Raw genomic sequence first — 16,060 nt, 5'->3', positions numbered from 1 at the left:
TCCATGATGGACTAGGATTTCCATATTGGGCCTAATGGACAAATAAGCTTCCAATTTGACTATTTTGGGGTTGAAACCCTTAAATGGGCTCTAATTAGACCCACTTTCATAAAATTTAACATTTTGGGCCATAATGGGCCTAAAAAGAAATAAATTACCCTAATGGACCTTTTTGAGCCATAACTAATCTAGTAGACTTTAATGGGCCATAAAACCAATTCTTTTATACAAATAGGGTCATGAATACACTTAAGGGACCAATGGGCTGAGAATTCTCTTTATGGGCTACATGTTTTCGAACAATACAAGAACGGGCTCAAAGGATTTATGTGGCATTACCACCGCCATATTATTTAGCATGTAACAAAGCTTGATCTTCACATACTTCCATGCCTGTGGTATCATCATCTCTCTCTTCCCCCCCCCCCCTCGTCTTCTTCTCAGCCGAACACATAAACACACACACACATCACACTAAAAATCTTCTTAAACGCTCTCAAAGAAAACACCTCCTCATCCTTCACCCAAACCTTCGAGAATTATAAGGGCTTCAAGAAGGATTGCATCCAAAGATCACTTCAAGTTATATATTAGTGGTAAGATCGTGCAAACATAAACATATTTCCTTTCTACACTCATTAACTCTTCTTACCACCTTAAATTCTTGATCATACTCCCTAGAACTCATCAAAATTCGAAGGTCTCTTCAAGGAGCTTACTAGGGACGAAAACTATACAAACTTCCTCCATCTTTGCTTCAAAAATGAGATAACAAACTCAAGGTGAATTCATACCCCTCTATTTTCGGTTTTCATATGATTATGGGGGAGAATACAAGTGAAATGTGTAGATCTATGTGTATTTGTATGATATGTGTGATTTCTTGTGTTTATGTGATGAATATGTGCTAAAAATGTGAAGTATTCGGGATTTATAGTTAAAGTAGGAAGAATATGTGATCTAAGATATATTACACTTAATATGTCAAGATAAAATGCTATACAAAGTCTATAACATGCATACTACAACATAAAACTTGTTATTGGACTATTTTTAACAAATAAACAAAAGATGGAGAAAATGATGTCATTCACGGTTTTTACAAGGGTCAAAAGGTCAAAACAGTTAAAATAGGAGTTTTTATAAATACTGTGCTTTTTAAAGGACTAAAAATGCAAAGTATTTGGATTTTGGGTCAAATTTGTAAAATTTGCGAAGAGTTTGGATTATAAATGCAAATCTTTTAAAAGGGGCTGAAATTATCCAAAATTAAATTTTGGGCCGAAAACATTATTTAAATAAGTGTTTGGGCCAAATATATCAAGCAAAATAGTTTAAGGACCTAATATGTCATTTTTCATAAAAAGGGGCTAAAATTGTCGTTTTTATCAGAAAAGGGGCTGAATTGGTCACACTAATATTTTTGGGTCAATTATGTTAATATTAAAATAATTGGGTCAAAATATATTAAATTTTATAACTTACGGATTTAAATAGAAAAATATATAATCTTTATAAATCTATATATATCGTTATAAAACTATTGGCGAATATTATGACATTTCGATTAAACAACCTATGTGAAACAAACCTTACGACACTAATACTATACAAAACAAGTAAACATTTTATCGGTTGGGCTTGAATAATTATAATCATGCTTATTGGGCCTTTGTGACCCATTAACATGACTTTTGGGCCCAATATAAATAATACATGTCTATTGGGCTTTCGGTGACCCGATTACATGCTTAGTGGACCATCAATGGATTTCTAGGCTATTGGGCCTTAGTGGCCCATTTGTAATACTAGTATGGTCCAACACCGATAATATGCTTGATAGACTAAAATGTCCGTCGTATACTCGACAACCTAAATTAACATACATGACTAATGGGCCACGTTTGTCCTTTCTCATGTTGTTGGGCTTTACTCAAACTCATGAAAGCACTAAATGGAATGAAATCAACACTATTCGAACTCACGGGGTAATAATTGGGATTAGTGAGAATTAGCGGTTGGCACCTATGAGTGTCGGTTGTAGTCTATAGTTATAACCACAGTCTCCTGGAGGGAGAGCGAGAGTTTGTGTATAGATCTATACAGGGGTGACTCCCCCACACCTGAGCTGTTCGCTACAGTTAGACTCGGCCAGTCTAGGGTGACAAAATCTTGATCAAAACCGGCATTGAAAAATGGCAAGACATGTGAACTTGTCATTATTATGCATGGTTATAATGCCTCACATAGAGATCCATTACCGTATCACTATTTTTGGGAAATTGACTTCACACTATTGGCCGCACTTGGTGATTTTTGTGAAATCACTAAGCTATCGTACTATTTCTTTATTATATGGAAAATATCAGATTTTCCGAGAATTTACATCGTTACTATATCATACTTCATCTGTTATACAAGAAATACAAATTGTGGATCAATCAAATAAACATGTTTTGAAATCACGCCTACACATACATTTAACTGGATTATCACATCATATCGTAAAAGTTTCTATTTCAGAAAATATCAGATTTTCTGAGTTTTACAAATAATACCAAACATTTTATACTAAACATGCTTATGAACTCACCAACATTGTATATGTTGACCATTTTCAAAATATCTTGTATTCTCAGGTAACAGATAAGTCGAAGAAAATGTTCAAGTGTGTTATGATGTTATCTTTTGGAATTCTCAGACAATTGGTATTATGAATATGTAGCTCAGTGGACTAATGCGAATATAAGCCTGATTGGGAAGAAACTTTCATATGAAAATTTCATTAATGCATTCGTTAACACACATTGAGTCTTTGGAGGCTTCGGTCGAGATGCTACAACATGCTTCTAGGGACATCTTAACTAGTACATAGATTTAAGAAAACTACCTTCCCTGAGAAACATAAGCATGACCCTTCGAAAAAAATTTGTGGCAATGTTCTTGATACCTGAAAAATAAAGAAAATAACGAAGTAACAAAAATCTTTTTGTAGTTTTATGTTTTGAAAAGAAATAAAATATTTTTGTGATTTTGAATTTTTCGAAATTAAAACAAATAACAAAACAAAATCTTTTTGTTGTTTTTGAATTTTCGAAGATTAATGCAAAGAAATAAAAATATTTTTTATTTTTCAGTTTTTCAAAGAACAACAGACAAACTAACGAAATTAAAGGATGTTACCAAACACACGAAATTTTTCAGCTCCAATATACGAAAACAAAGTGTGTCGAAGCGCTGAATGTGAACAGTAACCTCTGAATGGTTAATATTATCATCCTCTGAATGAATCATTTTACCTATGAATTGACACCTTTTCTCCAATAAGGACTTCGTTAATTTTGAATGATTGATCCTGGTACTGAATTTGCATCTAACATTCCCAAACCTGCTAAAATTCTCATAAAAGATTTTTCATCAAGAGGTTTTGTAAAAATATCAGCAAGTTGATAAGTTGTTTTTTACAAAATGAACTTCAATATTTCCATCTTCAACGTGATCTTTTATGAAATGGCAACGAAGAGCAATGTGTTTTGTTTTCTAATGTTGTATTGGATTATGAAAAATGTGTATAGCACTTTGTGAATCAAAATACAATGGAATCTTTTTCATATTAATTGCATAATCATGCAATTGACTTTGAATCCAGATAATTTAAGAAGTGCAAGTAGCAGCAGAAATGTATTCAGCTTCAGCAGTAGAAATTGCAACACAAGTTTGCTTTTTCGATTGCCAACTTACAAGCTTCCCATCTAGCAATTGACATCCCCACTTGTACTTTTCCTATCAAGAGTACATCCACCAAGATCTTCATACGAAAAGGCTTGAATGAAAAATCCAGATTTCGAAGGATACCACAATCCTAACAAAATTGTTCCTTTGAGACAACGAAAGATATTCTTTATAGCTGTTAAATGTGGTTCTCTTGGATTCGCTTGATACCTAGCACAATTACAAACAGAAAACATGATATCAGGTCTACTTGCAATAATATAAAGTAGAGAACCTATCATGCTTCTGAATAAAGTAAGATCAACAGCAGGTGAATCTAACGAAGGTGTTAATTTTGTTCCCACTGCCATAGGCACTCTTAGCTTTATGCTATTCGTCATTCCAACCTTTTCAAGCAAATTCTTCGTATATTTTTCTTGATTGATGAAAATTCCTTCTTTGCTTTGACGTATATAAAATCCAAGAAAATTGTTGATTTTACCCATCATGCTCATTTCGAATTGACTTTTCATCAAATTCTCAAATTCACTAGACAAAGTTGGGTCAGTAGAGCCAAAAATAATATCATCAACATAAATTTGAACAAGCATAATGAAACATCCAGAATTGCGGGTATGTTATTTTAATTATTTACATTTTAAGTAATTTGAGGCACTCGACGAGTTCGTGCCTCAACTCGTCGAGTAGGGTCATGATCTTGTTGGATAAGGTGTCTAGGTCCATAACTTATTTGGTATATACTTGACCCGACCCTGCATGGTCCATTTGGGTTGCATCTCATCCAAACTATTTATGGATAATTTTATGAGAGTTATACACATATGTTTATTAATATATATTGTAAGTTATAATATATTAATATGAAGTTATTTAATTAGTGTTAGTCTTAAATTAATTATGAATTAATTTAGAGATTAAAAGGAAGACTAATTAAATTGTGGGCTATTGTTTTATATGCTGTGGGCTAATACTCATTAGTTAATGGGCTAGGCTTATATGGAAGTCCATGGAGCTTTTAACCCATGGATCCTTGGTAAAGGAAAAGTCATGGGTTATTAGGGTTTCACCCTAACCATGCACACTATATAGGCATGCTTATGGAGCATGAAATGGTGCCTTAGTGTGCCTAAGTGTAACTAGTGAACTAGTGTGTGTGAGCTTGTATGCGGCCGAAATATACAAGTGTATACACTTTCTCAAAGTTTTCCAAGAGTTTGTGGTGTTTTGTGATTCCATTTGAGGCATTCACACTATTGGTGCTTGGCCCTCAAACTCCTCAAGAACCAAACTCATCACAAAGGTATGTAATCTCTTCTAACTCTTTATGTTGAAATGTTCCCCATGCCATGTTAGATAGGTTATAAACCTTGGAAAAATTATTATTTTGCATGTATTTAGACAAACATAGATCCAAGGTTTATTAGGGTTGCATGCACACTTAGGAAGTGTTAGATTGCTCAAAACCCAACAGATCTATGACGCGTATTCGCGTCTGGACTCGACGAGTCGGGTATATGACTCGACGAGTTGGTGCTAACGAATAAAACCCTAATTTCGGGGGTTGGAGACCTATTTAAAGGCCTCTATGGCCTTCATTTTCGGCCACACACTCCCTTGAGAAACCCTAATCGGACCAGAGAGCATTGATATATATATATATATATATATATATATATATATATAGAGAGAGAGAGAGAGAGACTATTTTCTTCATTTTTGTGCATCTTTCCAAGGAAGGAGGAGGGAGTTCGAGTTAGGCTGATTGGAGGGGTTCATATCTTCCATCATTTCATCCAAAGTTGCTGCAGGAGGTATCGTTTCATATCCATTTTCGTTTATGTTGTACATTTTTCAATTCTAGGGTTTCTTACCCTCCTTTTTAGTTGAGTTATGGTGAATATGAGGTCCCTTTCTGACATAGATATTAGATCTGGACCTTGAGAGGTCCAGAGAGTCCCAACTCTGCAGCTTTATGATGTTCCATGAGAGTCTTGAGCTTAGGTTATCATTTTAAGGGATATTTCTACATATATGGCAATATGATCAATGCATGAGCGTAAAGGTTGCACCTTTACGTTACTTCTGAGGGTTAGAAGGTCAGATCTATTGATTGGTGAAGCAGATCTGACCTTAGGAGGTTAAATGAAGGTTGCCAAGGAAGAAACTCGTCGAGTCCATGAAAAGACTCGACAAGTCAGAACGGGTTGCCCCGTGTTTCGTGACTCATGGTGACCCGGCGAGTAAGGAGGATGACTCAGCGAGTCAAGTGAGACCATAGGAGGAGATTAAGGACACGACTGAACTTGCCGAGTCGTTGCATGAACTCGACAAGTCTGGTCAGACTTGGACTGTTGACTTGGGTTGACTTTCGTTGACTTTTAGGGTTTAGTCTACAAGTGGGCCTTGGACCAGTAGAGGGGTAGAATGGTCTTTTTCCATTCTAAAGTCTATAGTATAAGACTTATATAGCCTTTGAGAGTCTTTATTGATTTAGAGTAATTTATTTTTGTGATTAGGCGGAGGCTAGATTCCTAGGGGTGTGCATGGGTCGATTTGGGTCGGTTTTGGACTCAAACCCAACCCAACCCATAAATGGTCGGTTTCTGGTTTTTAGAACCCAATAGGATCGGTTTCTGGTCGGTTCGGTTTCTTGGGTTCTGAGGTCGGTTTGGGCGGTTTTTCGGTTTCTTGGGTTCAACCCATACACTCACGGGTTCTGGGTTTAAACCCATGGGTTTAAGGTTTTAACCCATTTTCCATAAATGAAGCAACAAGTTAGATACTTCAAAAAATAACAAATTTAAGTTAAGTACTTCAAAAAACATGACTCATACACAAATAGTCAATTACAAGTTACAACTAAAGTCCGAAATAGTCTATTACAACTAAAACACAATCAAGTATGGGTGGTTTCTTGGGTTGGATGGGTCGGTTTCTTGGGGCGGTTTGTCAGTTTTAAGTATGGGTCGGTTTCTTGGGTTGGATGGGTCGGTTTCTGGTTAGAAACCGAACCCGAACCCGATTTTTCGGTTTCTAAAAATATCAAACCCAAACCGTCGGTTTTGCTTCGGTTTCGGTTTTTTCGGTTTCGGTTTTGTCGGTTTTAATCGGTTTCTCGGTTTTTTGGTTTGGGTTTGCTCACCCCTATAGATTCCTATTTCGAGTTCGAGACTTTACGAGACTACTTGAGGTGAGTCTCCTCACTATACAGTGGTGTTTGTATGTGGACCGGAAGGTCTTATGAGTTAAATGTATGTTGATATTGTTATGTTTTGTATGTATGTTATCTGCTATATAGACCGGACCGGAGGGCCCAACGATTCAGACCGGACCAGAGGGTCCAATGGGCTAGACCGGACCAGAGGGTCCAACAGGCTTCAGGACTGGAGGGTCCCGCTAAGACACATTGACCGGAGGGTCATACCGATTTATAACCTTGACTGGCATATGTGCGATATGTTGGGTTTTGAGCAATCTAACACTTCCTAAGTGTGCATGCAACCCTAATAAACCTTAGATCTATGTTTGTCTAAATACATGCAAAATAATAATTTTCCCAAGGTTCATAACCTATCTAACATGGCATGGGGTACTTTTAAACATAAAAGAATTAGATGAGATTACACACCTTTTGATGATGAGTTTGATTCCTAAGGAGATTGAGGGCCAAGCACCAATAGTGTGAATGCCTCAAATGGAATCACAAATCACCACAAACTCTTGGAAAACTTTGACAGAGTGTATACACACTATAAAATCGGTCACACACAAACACACATACACTAGTCACACTAGTTTCACTAGTGGCTATTTCATGCAACATAAGCATGCTTATATAGTGTACATGATTAGGGTGAAACCCTAATAACCCATGACCTTTCCTTTTCCAAGGATCCATGGGTTAAAAGCTCCATGGATCATCCATGGACTTCCATACAAGCCTAGCCCATTAACAAATGAGTGTTAGCCCACACCATATAAAACCAATAGCCCACAATCTAATTAGTCTTTCTTTAAATCTCTAAATTAATTCATAATTAATTCAAGACTAAGACTAATTAAATAACATGACTTCATATTAATATATTATAACTTATAATATATTAATAATCATATGTGTATAACTCTCATAAAATTATCCATAAATAGTTTGGATGAAATGCAACCCAAATGGACCATGTCGGGTCGAGTCAAGTATATACCAAATAAGTTATGGACTTAGACACCTTATCCAACAGACTCCCACTTGGATAAGTCTAATAACTATATTTGCGTATGTTACTTCAGGAACCAACCAGCAATCGTAGCTCTCGAAAACTCTGTTGAACTATGAAGCGCCATTTTAGATAAGTGATCATATAATCCTCTGTTCTCATGATATCAACCGGACAAATACATGGAACAACGTCGTACTTATTGTCCAACAGTTTGTTTCCCGATTTTCGATTTGTCTGACAAAGAACTTAATCGAACACATCAATTTAGTTCTGACCAGCCGGTACATAGGTCACAACAAAATCATCGAGGGGCCCAGATCTCGCTTCTATTTCTAGACGGAACAAATAAACTTCGACTCATATGATTGTTCTACTACTTGTTGAATTGTACACAAAGGCACGTTTTCTAACATCAAGTTACTGATGCGTTTATGTGCAATCAATGCACAACCAACTCATAGGTAACAACTCATATCTCTAGGTTTGAAGATTTATATGATATTACCATCTCACGATCACTCGAGATAAATTCCATGAAGTGATACAAGTGAGCGTGGGTTTATTCCAATACTCATAACTTATGAACACTCATGAATGTTATAGCAACCATTGCTATGACTAAACCCATTTAGCCATCTACAAACCCGATTCATGACAGTCTTGATTCATACCTACTTCCAACATATGAACGACTGTGGAGTGTTTAAATAACTTAGTCATTCGAAAGAATAACCTAGCTATTTTGGAAGTCAAAACATGAAAAGTGAAACACAATAATAATCGAATCCAATATGGTCTCAGAACCCTTTTGAATATAAATAGAACCACCTTTTATTTATCACCATATTGATTACTCATTATTCATTGTATAATGTTTCAAACAATCAACTTAAGACTTGAATAAAAACAACAATCGTCCCATGCTCCTGCCATGTACACTTTGTTTTTCTAAACAATAGTTATGCCATACTCCAAGTATGTACACTATGTTTGTGTATGATCCTTACATTGTGATGTAGATCAATTGAACATGATTCCAATGATACTCATTTCACAATCCCAAATCCTTATTGTAAATGTAAGAATTTCTAATTTCTACCATTTACCAAAAATCTGTTAGATTTTAAACTTTTATGCGATGTTCCTCTTGTAATGATTATTCACAAAGTCACTAAAACCTTGTCACCAGTCATTATAGAGTATTCCAAAGAAGGTCAACTTCTATGGAACGGAAGTCTCATATTCAAAGTACATTGCTTTGAACATCCTTCTTGCATTAAGGTTTTCTAATCTTACATAGATTGAATAACTTCCACCTATGGAGACATTTCCATAGTCCCATTTTGACTATCACTTCCGAACAAGAGTTACTTCTTTTCAGAACATGTCAATACGGTCCTTTCCGACAACATAAATCATACTTCCAACTTTCCCTAAGCAACCAATCTTTGGCGAACCTCAGATTTGTCCTTGAAAATTGCTTAATCACTTTATTCATATCCAGTTCTAGACTTTTCCCTTCTCAATGCCTTAAGCATTTGGAAAATTTAGAAAAGATGAATATTATAGCACATGAAATTTATCCTATATCCGAAGCATATGGGACACGATTCATGATGTTTGACATAAATACATGATACTAGACCAGTCTTTTGCTACAATATTTTTTATTTGCCATGTTTTCAAAATTGAACTATGAAGAGGGATGCCGTAGTCATAATTGAATTTTGAGAACGCGATATATATAGAATTTCCTTAAGTCGAACCATTCAGACATAAAATTCATATATATGTCCTTGACTAAAGATGATTAAAATCTCAATCTAAGCTTCTAGAATTGAAATGAAGTATGATTTCCTCTCCCTTAATTATAGCAAAACAACTTTTCAACCCCTGCAACTTCACGAATTGAAACTTTGTTTTCTATAATTAACATTGCTAACTTCCAACACTAAACATAATAATCATGCTCCCACTAACATGATGATTATTAGCATAACACTTATGCTCCCACTAGCTCTGAGATATTTCCAGAAATATGCTGGACTTCTGAAATTTAGATTATACACCCTTTCTTAGATAGCTCACATGTGTGTCTAAACAATTTTCATAACTATGAAAAGGGATGCCGTAATCATAGTCTTAATTGCTTAGGCATTTTCCATTTCTCACACGTCCATGTTAGTGTGCCGGTTAACCACACACGCTCCACTAATGACTTTTGAAAATGCAAATAACACAATTGATATCTACGTAAAATTTAGTTAGTGAAAGCGTTTCCTCACCATCATTTTCATGAATCGGAGAGAAACCTTATGACACTTAGATTTTATAGTGTATGAGTTCCTATCCATGTGAATTTGTCAAAACCATAATCACAAGATAAGGTTAGTGACAAATTTAGCCTTACATGGATCAAACTTTTTCAATCTTAGTTTCTTGTCACCTTGGTAGCACAAGGCCCACCAATGCTTCCAAGTTGAACTGTGATAACTCACACGCAAATTCAACTTATTTGAAGTAGCTACAGAAATAAGAATTATGTCAACACGATAGGTTGCAAACCTTAAGTTGTGTGCTAGTGATAAATTACAGGTTTTACTCTTGATTAAATCTTGAAACTCTTTCAGGATCTTTAAGGCTCCCACTGTCCCCTTGACATATAAGTTTCCCCAGTCAAGAACTATTCCTTGACAAAAAAAAAATTCAAGGGATAGTGCAGATTCTTATCAAGACTAACACTTCACACAATTGGTCTTAGTTGGTCTTTGTCTCATCAAAGACACCACAACTTGCCAATCTCAAATGTACAAGAGTAGAAACATTTTACACTACATTTGATAAGTGTTTTTAACCTTACTTTATGTCACTCAATGGTTACAATCTTGGAGTATGACTCTTAGAATTGTTTTGGAACGAAGTATGACTCATCTTCTTGATTTTAACCAATCCAACAATTCATGACCTCTCTTCTTAGCCATAACAATGCACTAAGACGTCCTTAGAGTATGAATTTGTGATATGGTTTCATAATCATTAAGATGATCATGAAATATGATACTAAAGTACTCTCCCATCCTTTCAGATTTGAGAAACTTTTATCTTTTTGCCTAATTTAATTCTTCTCATTTGTTTTGTCATACATTGTAACCTTTCCAATGTTACAGAATTATACTAAACCTTATAAGTATAATCATATTTACTAATCTTTAGTAAATCATGACAAATCAATCTTTGTGGTGGACCTTGACCAGCGCACACCCAGTGTACCTAATTCCTTAGTCCTTCAATTGACTTACATATACATGTGATCAAAGAATTAGTCTTAATTTTCAAAGATGAAAATTCTCATTCATCATACAATACAACTTGTATGATTCCAAGTTTCTATCCAATTGAAACTTGGGTCATGAAAAACTTTCTTCATTTGGTAAATTCAGACACTACCACAAATGAATGAATCAAATCCACTTTCCAATATTGCTATTACAGGAAACATATAAGCAACAATTTTCCACATATGCCATTGTAAGGATATTTTTAAAATAAATAAAATTAAAACCCTTTTTTTCTTTTATTTTAAAACTTTGTGTCACACCCCGAAAACCGAAGGCGGAAACATTTCCGGGGTTGACTCCACGTCGAGTATCAAATCCAATGTACATAATAAGTAAAGTAAATCAACCATTACATTACATATATGAAAGATTTACATTTGTTTCAAAAGCATAAGTTATACAAGTGATACATAGTATATATGAACAATACAAAATGAGTCTTCTGTGAACTCCGTCTTCACACAAAAGGATCTTCGGGTACCTGTCTAACATGGACCTGAGAATACAAGCGGTTTGAAAATCAGCATAAAGCTGGTGAGTTCATAAGCGGTTAGTTTTTCTGAAAATGTATGAGTTCTTTTGTTTTCCTGAAAAGTGGTTATCCAAGAAAATCCCATATTTTCTTATGTAAAGTTACTTTCCAAATCCGAAAGTAAAGTAAACGATGTTTAATTAAAACATGATTGTTCTTGTGAAATGTAATTCAATTGTTTAACTTATTACACTTCTCTAATTTCGTACTACTATTACTCAGGAAGAACCCCATGTTCTCCTGACTGTGTATGTGTGAGCTGTTATTAGTTCTAATTATGTTCAGTGTCCTTCCCAGGAAAACCCCATGTTTCCCTGACTGTGTGTGTATGTCTTTACTGGTTATCGTCATGTTCAGTGTTCTTCCCAAGAAAACCCCATGTTTTCCTGACTGTGTGTATGTGTGTCTTTACTGGTTATCGTCATGTTCAGTGTTCTTCCCAGGAAAACCCCATGTTTTCCTGACTGTGTGTGTGTATGTCTTTACCGGTTATCGTCATGTTCAGTGTTCTTCCCAGGAAAACCCCATGTTTTCCTGACTGTGTGTGTGTATGTGTTTACTGGTTATCGTCATGTTCAGTGTTCTTCCCAGGAAAACCCTATGTTTTCCTGACTGTGTGTGTGTATGTCTTTACTGGTTATCGTCATGTTCAGTGTTCTTCCCACGAAAAACCCCATGTTTTCCTGACTGTGTGTGTATCTGGCATCCCTAGATATACATTAGCTTTACTACGTACATAAAGCTAGTAAATGAGTCTGAAACGTTAAAAATCTAGATTGCGAGTCCTTAACCATACTCAGACTAGATATGACTCGAACAGTGGTCAATATCCTTTTTATGACTCTCGTCACCCTTGAACCTTTCGGTTCGGCTGTAGCTAGCAGCCAGGTGTGGGATTGTCAGTCCTGTATAGATCTATACACTCAAGTCACGCTCTCCTACGAACGGAGATTCTGGTTACAGGGTTAGTCCCCCACTATCTCGTACCATGGAAGTGTTACAGGGGCGTGTCTCCAATCATTAAGATTACTCTTTACTTTTCAACTAGGAAAGTAGTATTTACGACTGACTATATTCTACGTACCTGTCCTTTACACTCGAGCCTAGGTGTTTTATTAAGGACATTACACTCGAGCCTAGGTGTTATTTAATGATGGTTGTCCTTTTACACTCGACCCTAGGTGTATTATTAAGGACATTACACTCGAACCTAGGTGTTTTATTACAGACATTACAATGGTTTATGTATTCTATCAGTTTAAATGTGAACAATCAATTACTAAGTACACAATATAACAGTGTATAATAAGAATTGAAAATCGGGTTAAAAACAAACAACTCTGCAAGTTAAAACGGTTTGTTTAAAAGGTTTTCAATTCTTAAAGTGTACAATTATGAAACCATTTAATTGAAATCATGTGATTGAGTACAATATATACTTGTACTTTTGCTTGTATTCCCCCCCTGAAAACATTGAAAAACTATTGAAAAAGGGTAGGGGTATGAACTCACTGGACACGGAAATGTGTCGATTTCGGATGCTAAACGTTGAATCGAGACCTGATAACACATGAGGTTCCTATGTAAATTGAAATGGCATACAAATATATCTAATTAGATTTACAAACTCTAATTAGATATGAAGTTACACTCCAACGAACGAAAACACCTCAAAACGGGTGTTTGGAGTGACCCGGGTAGCGTTTAGGGACATGAATGATGCGAAGGACTTAGGAAATGGGTTGGGACTTCAAAGGAACACCCCCTTTAGGGAGTTTACAGCCACAAGACCCATTCCCCATGAGTCTACGGCCGTAAACTCATGGTGGGGTCAAATATGAGCAAATAATGACTTCAAACACTTATGGGAATTTTTCTAGACTTGGTTTAAGGACTTGAAATGATTTTAAAACATCAAATAGACCCACTTATGGGAGTTTACGGCCTAGCATGGCTTCATGGCCGTAAACTCCTATTTTCTCATGAAAATAGTGTTAAATGGTGCTAGAACAATTCACATGTGATTGGTAGAATTATTCCAAGGCCTAACATGAGTTTGCATGGGACATTTGAGGGGTTTATGGAGTTTACGGCCTATGAGAACCCCTCATGGCCGTAAACTCTTCTATAGGGTGATACAAAGTGTTTTAAGGCTTAAAACTTGCATGGAAGGGCTTCTAAAATTCATCTAAAGGCTTTAGGGGTGTTTAGTTGGCATTCTAACATCATGAATCAAGGAGTTTACGGCCCGAGCACAAGCCTTGGTCGTAAACTCTTAGAAATCCCACAAATAATGTGTTGAAGGCCCTTAAACTATTTTTGGTTGGTCCTATGATTTATTCCAAGGCTTTTGGTGGTGTTGGATGGCTTTCTAACACCTTAGAATTGAATTTATGCCATGTTTTGAGGAGTTTACGGCCCAAGCACATGCTTTGGCCGTAAACTCACATAAGTCCCTCAAAAATCATGTTTCAAGTGTCCAAATGCTAAAACCAATGTTCTATAATTCATATCTAAGACATACTAGTGATTTGGAAGGGTTTAAGGTCAAGAAAACCCCTTAAATATGAGTTTACGGCCCAAGCTTGTGCCTTGGCCGTAAACTCCTTCAAAGTCTTCAAAATTCATGTTTTAAATGGTCTAAGCCCATATCTTGAAGTCCCTTAGCCATATCTAAAGTCCAATTGGGTTTGGAAGGGTTTTGTTGCTCCAAAAACCCTCTTTATGTGAGTTTACGGCCTAGGACTGTTCTAGGGCCGTAAACTCGTGAAAATGGTCCTATTCCATGGTTTGAACTCGAATTTGAGGGCTAAAGATGTTGCATAACAAATTAGGGAAGGTACCTTGGTAATTTGAAGCCTTAAACTTGAGATTTTTACCCTTAAATCTAGTTTGAGGAGAGAGGTTGGAGTGATAGTTTTAAAATGGAGAAAAAGCTTCAAAATAGAGACTTGAGTCACTTTAAATAGTGTCCAAGTTCGGGACATGGTAGAATTCTCCCCGATACCGGCGTTAGACGGAGCTTTTGGTCGCACCCGGCCAATTTGCCGTAACCCGATATGGTTGGTTCTAAAAATGTGTCGATCATTAATATGAGACGTTAGAGTGAGTTCAAAGGGTATTAATACACTTATTAAGTCATAAAATAAAATTCACATTAACGACTTAATAAAAGGTCGGAAACGGAAACGAAATCGGAAACGGCGATTGGATGATCGGAACGAGTCGCGAAAAGGGTTACAATTAAGGATATGAATTTCGGGTTGTTACACTTTGCGGAAAAACTTATCCTTACAATCCACATGAAAACCTTGTTGTTATCTACTCATAAGCAATATATTATAACTCTTAAGCAACAGCTCAAAATTCTGATTACCGAACCATGCGATCGAAACCCACCTTCGCAATCAAAATCATCATATACTTACTTTAAGCTTCCTATCTTCTCTTTGATTCTTAAAACATCAGCATGTGACTCATTCACATTATGTAATAAGAATCTCCAAATAGGAACTTAACAGAGTTAGACAGTGGACTTTACCCGAAGTGGAGTCAAACCTCTTGACTTGATCAACCTTATGACCTTTCAGGTGAATATGGCAGCTTCGCAATCAGTGTCCCTCCCTTTGGCAATAAAACATATAGACCCTTTGGTAATGGCACATGAGACTATCTCAGACTTAGCCTTTCTCTTTACCATTTGGTCAACCGAGTTGACTAAGGCCGATCCCTTTCCATTGGGAAGAGAAATGCTTTTCTAGATATCCAATGTTACCATTGCCAATGTCCATTTAAGGTTTGGGAAGTTGATCTTCTAATAAAATTTGCTTTACTAGTGTTCCAAATCATTGCTGAATCTGCAGCACTGAGCAAATAGATAAGATCATTAAGGCTCGTGTCATAGTCTGTCTCATAGTAGTCCCAAAGAGACTCACTATGTTACTAAGAAAGTGATTAAACATCCAACTTTCACAAGATTTTGACACCCAACTCTCCCGGCTTGTCAATACGTGACTTCATCACCAAGATGTGATCACATATAGATCTTGCTTGCCAACAGGGCTTGAGTGACTTTAAACTTGTGGGTTTGGGAGAATAAATGGAGGAGATGGAGGAAGTGAAGCATGATGTTGAGGGACACCATCTTCAAGAGATTTGGGAATATCATAGCTGTCTGAACCAGACATCTATAATGGGAGAAAATCAAGTTAGTTTTTTCAAAATCCTTAATATAACACCCA

This window comes from Lactuca saligna, chromosome 2 (assembly GCF_052625555.1).
Source record: "Lactuca saligna cultivar CGN05327 chromosome 2, ASM5262555v1, whole genome shotgun sequence".
Classification (NCBI taxonomy): Eukaryota; Viridiplantae; Streptophyta; class Magnoliopsida; order Asterales; family Asteraceae; genus Lactuca; species Lactuca saligna.
Note: the sequence above shows the minus strand (reverse complement) of the source record.